This window comes from Malurus melanocephalus, unplaced genomic scaffold, assembly GCF_030028575.1.
Source record: "Malurus melanocephalus ecotype Western Australia unplaced genomic scaffold, MMel_1.1 scaffold_58, whole genome shotgun sequence".
NCBI classification, from domain to species: domain Eukaryota; kingdom Metazoa; phylum Chordata; class Aves; order Passeriformes; family Maluridae; genus Malurus; species Malurus melanocephalus.
The window spans coordinates 2,570,114-2,575,163 of NW_026623290.1; the positions used below are offsets into that span (position 1 = coordinate 2,570,114).

At 44.3% G+C, this 5,050-nt stretch overlaps 1 protein-coding gene across 1 annotated transcript in view; it reads left to right on the forward strand.

The window, feature by feature from the left end:
* The window catches only part of CEMIP (cell migration inducing hyaluronidase 1), a 93,880-nt gene that overhangs the window by 23,023 nt on the left and 65,807 nt on the right, over window positions 1-5,050 (forward strand). The window contains exon 7 of the mRNA XM_057365860.1: window positions 4,635-4,769. The gene's annotated coding sequence lies outside the window, so the exon portion shown is untranslated. The remainder of the gene's footprint in view (window positions 1-4,634; window positions 4,770-5,050) is intronic.

Here is a 5,050-nt window from a genome sequence, read left to right on the forward strand (position 1 = left end):
TTCCTTCCTTCCTTCCTTCCAAAATTCCTTCCAAAATTCCTTCCAAAATTCCTTCCAAAATTCCTTCCTTCCTTCCAAAATTCCTTCCTTCCTTCCAAAATTCCTTCCAAAATTCCTTCCAAAATTCCTTCCTTCCTTCCGAAATTCCTTCCGAAATTCCTTCCTTCCTTCCAAAATTCCTTCCTTCTTTCCAAAATTCCTTCCTTCCTTCCAAAATTCCTTCCAAAATTTCTTCCTTCCAAAATTCCTTCCAAAATTCCTTCCTTCCAAAATTCCTTCCAAAATTCCTTCCTTCCAAAATTCCTCCCTTCTCATCCCAGCCATGTGTTATTTTTTTCAGGCTGCTGGGGAGCATTGCAGGCTCAGCAGAAGCTCCTGATGGAGCTGCAGATCAGAGTTTTTCTGTGATCTGGGCAGTTCCCTGCCAGGACGATGAGCAGCAGAATGGGAATTGATGCTCCTGGAAAGGGCAGGGCAGGGCAAGCAACTTCTGAACATCCTGGAAAGCGAGCAGGAGGGCACAGGCTGGAATTTAAATACCCAGGAACGAGCTGTGCTCCAGGGCCAGGCCAGCTCTGCTGAGGGTTTCTTTCAGGGCAGAAAAAAAATGTGTGCAACACCTTTATGAACCCTCAGATCCCTTCTCTATGGGTTTTGTCTCTTTGTTGGAGTGGTTTCCATGACCTTCACCCCTCTATGCTGTTTGTATTTTTCCTTTTATTTGGTTGATTTGGTTTGGGTTGGTTTGGAGAGTCGTGTGGCTGGGGAGTTTTTGGGATCTTTTTTTTTGTTTTTCTRGTATATTTTCTTTCTGCTTCACAGAAGTTAGAGAATTACCTGTAAGACTTAGATATGTGTTTTCCTCAAAATGATTGTCCTGAARCACAAAGGTCCAGAGAGAACATCAGGCTTGTTACAAGGTGGAGGAGAGGTTGATAACCCTGGAGGAAAGGATGGAAAACATGATTTGATTGTGAGTAAGTGCCTTCTCTTGGGTGCTGGAGAACAGTGCAAAAATTGGCACTTCATACAGCAATCAAAGTCAGAAATTTAATCCTTCCATTTAATGACCCAGGCTTTGTGCCTGTGCAAATTTTCTAATCACAGAAGCAGCAAAGGCAAATACTTTTATCAAAGGCACAGGGCTGTTCAGCAAGTCAGCCAGGCTTCTTTGTGCTATCAGCACATCTCAAGATAAGAATTAYATCTCCTCAAAGCCCATATCTGGAGGATGGTGTAATAAGTCAAGCTGCTGGAGCAGCCTGAAAGCAGTGGCAGTTAAATCAAGCATTCTCTGCTTTAATGGGAGCAGGGAAATACCTCAAATGCTTGCTCTGTGAGGCTCAGAGGGAAAGGATTTCCCTTGTCAGAGCTCTCAGCTATGGTTTGACAGGGAAATGTGCCTGCAGGGGTACAGTGAGGCTCATCATATTGGTGTTTTTGGTGCATTGATGAAGGATTTGGATCCTTATGAGAGTCTTAAAAAAAGAAAAAAAAATTGGGGAGAGGAGGGCCAGGTTTCTTGTGAGCAGCAAACAAAGGGGAGATGCCCATGTGAGTGCTCAGACACGTGTTCAGCCTTTCTGCTGTGGGGTGTTTGWGCAGGGATGGGCACAGCTCCTCCATTCCATGGGCTGGGGCTTGTTACCATGCTCACYAGTGCATAATCCTAATTATCTGAAAATTCAAGAGCTAGAATCAGCTTGTGTCTAAACTTTCCTTTAAAAACCCGGGGTCCTTCTGACCCTGGGTGACACAGAGCCTCCAGGAGGCTGCAGCCCATCCAAAGGTGGAGATTTCAGTGCAGGGAACCTTACACAGCCCAAGTCTGCACTGAGACTCTGGGGGACTCATTATCTTTGTATTTGCCAGGTTGTGTAGGTAGATTTTTTTCCTGTGGCTAATTATTCAATGCCAGTCTGATTCATACTTCCAGCTACTTGTCATTTTTGTGATTAAATTCCTCAGCGATGATAAGGTCTGGAGAAAAACAAAGATAACAAGACAAGGCTAGAATGTGCTYGTTGCAGTCTTGCCCAGTTTAGAGATTATTCCCTAAATTGTTTCTTTTTCAGATTAGTTCCAAATGGGCTTTTCCTCTTGCTTCCCCCATTGATAAATGCTCAGGAAGGAATAATGAGTATTTCACAGTGGAGTTCACAGTTTAAGGCTTGTTCTTGTACGTGCATGAGCTCTGACCCCTCACAAGGAACACCACCACCACTTCCAACAAAAATAAATTAAATGCTGCTTGGGTTGCAGAGCCTGCCCCTCCTGATAACATCTGTGATTCAGAGTTAATCACCCACACAACACAGAAGCCAGCAGATACATTCAAATCCCCTTCTGTCTGTTAAAATCCCTTAAATTACCCACAGATAAACCATGAATGAAAGCCACAAGATATATATATATATATTTATAATTGGAAAGAAGCTAGAACATTTGCCAGAGCACCAGATTGCAGATTGCACCACTCAGTGCAGTTGGTGAAGCTGACKCTGGCATTGCTGTGTCAGAGCCATCCTAAAACCCCAAAATTTCATCTCCTCTCTGTCCCTGCACTGGGATCAACAGGCTGGCTCTGAGGACCCACATCCTTGCTGAGATGATCCCTTTGCAGCAGGAGTTAGAACGATCTGAGCATCAGAGAGTCCCCAGATGGCCATGGCAAACCAGGCTGCTCATCCCTTTTCAGCCTGGATGCGAAACCTGAGGGATTTTCCTGGTTTTCATCCTTCTCCCACCCCAGGGAGTGGGGTTGGGGGGTCTTGAGGGAGCATCTCCTGTCCTGATGTGCACCCACAGCACAGCAGCAGGAAAACACAAAACAGGCAGTGACAGAGAACTTGGGGAGACATTAAAAAGGCAGAAATTGAACTGGGCTGTGATTCCTCCRTGAAATCAACCTGTAGGGTGGGAAGAACGATGATGAGATGATGCACTGTATTTAAATGCAGGAAGTTCTGATTTTTGTTTGAACACATTTGTCTGCCAGCCAAATGCTGTGAGTCAGACCTGGGTTTTGTGAGGATCAGCAGATCTGTAGCTCAGGGCAGGATCCCTCCTCTAATCTGTTGAGCTTCACAAAAGCAAAGATCATTCTTTTTGCCTGAGGAGGTGTGGATAAAAAAGTTTTAATTTCTATTAAGATATGGCCTATGATTTTGAATTTTTAATGGCATTTCCTAAATAGCCGTATTGAGGAAAGGCATTTCAGTCCCAATACATATGACTTTAGTYAGCTGAACACACAATCCTTGAACTATCCCTGCAACCAGCAGAAGACCCATCTTCACTTACAAGGCCCTGAAAAAAACCTGGATATTCACCCAATAGTCATTTTGGGGGTTTGGCTGTTTGCTGGATTTGAGTTGAAGGCAGAAAACTTTAAAAAAGAAAAAATCTAAGAGAAGAGGAGTGAGCAACAGCTGCAGGCTGCTGGTGGGGAATGGGAATTCAAGGAAAACAACTTGAACAGAGAGAAAGTGGCAGGGACATGGCCAGAACCTTTGCAGCCCTTTCTCTGCTTTTTTCAGCCCCTGTGAGATGTGTGGGTGTTTCTGTTCCTCTCTCCCTCGGGTGGTGCTGACTGAAGATGAGGTGACCTCTCCTGAAAGCAAATTTTGTGCCAGAGGAGATTCAGCCAAGTGCTGGGCAAGCTGCTCTGAGGTTGGGAGAAGTTTTTTGAGAGAAAAACCATCTGTGTCCTGACTGGGAGCAAGGAGCCTTGACCTCCTGTGATTTATTCTTGGGATGGTTGGATGCTGAATGGGGGCTCTGCTTTTTTCTTGTCCTTTGAAGTTTAAAATTCAGCCTGTGAGAGACAAATTTACCAAAGCAGCATGTGGGGGTTTCTGCTTGGTTCCTATATTACAAACAGGAAAATTTTAAATTCCCAGTTCTTTTGCTCCCTTTGAAAGTTCAGCTCACGTAGATGTTGACCAAAATGTCAKAGGGGTTGTTTTTAAATAGGAGTAATAACAGTTGGGGGAGACTGACTCACTGGATGGAACTCTCTTGTTTTTTCAAGCCCAAGGAAAAAAAGATGTAATTTTCACTTGTGCTCTATGGCATTCCCTCGTTAGCTTACCCCAGATTTTCATCAGTGAGGTCAGGATTTGGACTTCCATCTGCAGTGGCTGTGTGACACACCGTGTCAATAAACACGGGAGGGCTGTTTTCTAGAAAAACATCCACCAGCCTAGAGGTTCCCTTTGCTGAAATACAGGCAGGGTTGACATCCAGCACAACCAGAAAAGCCAGCCCTGGGTGATACTGGTTCACCCAGGAGTCATGGTCCTGATGCAACCAATACTCACAATGTTGAACAAGTGTTTTTCCTCCTGTCCCAGGCACGCAGAGCCCCAGAAATGCACTTTTGCTGTGTTTATTCCAGMCAAATCTCATCTCCAGCTTACGTGACTCCTTTGACATCCCAGCACTCACAGAATTCTCCCCTCCTTTGCCTGTTTGATCACATTTCTCTGAGTGTCCTTGCTCCTGAGTTCTGAGGGCTGAGCTATGGATGTGTGTATGTGCAGATCTCTATCTTCTACTTGTGCAAGAACAGGAAACCTCCTGCCTGCTTTTTCACCTTTCYCTTGTCCTTTTTACTCTTTTTCTTATCCCAGGAAGCCTGCTCATTGCCAAGACACGAGAGGCCTTTTTAAACACCTTTTCTGATGTTTTTGCTTTACCTGAAAGAGCCAGAACTACCAGAACCCCTTCYCTGGAGATGCTGGAGCCCAGCTCAGCCACACACACAGGTATTTTGGAGGGTTTACAGTGAATTTTGTCCAAGCTGAGGAAACAGAACTGAACTAAAATAGGAAGCTGTTAAATATCACTGATTTAAAGAGAAAATARCCCCCTTAYTCTTTCCAATATTTGCATAGAGGAYAACTTCTCATACCTTCCCTTCTCACAACTCTTCCCAAGCTCTTTGTTGTGGCAAAGTATTTATTTCCATCTCTTCCTCCATAAACTCCACAATAGGTGATTTTCATTAGATTTTTTTCAGTTCTGGTGTAATTTCTTTCATGACTTC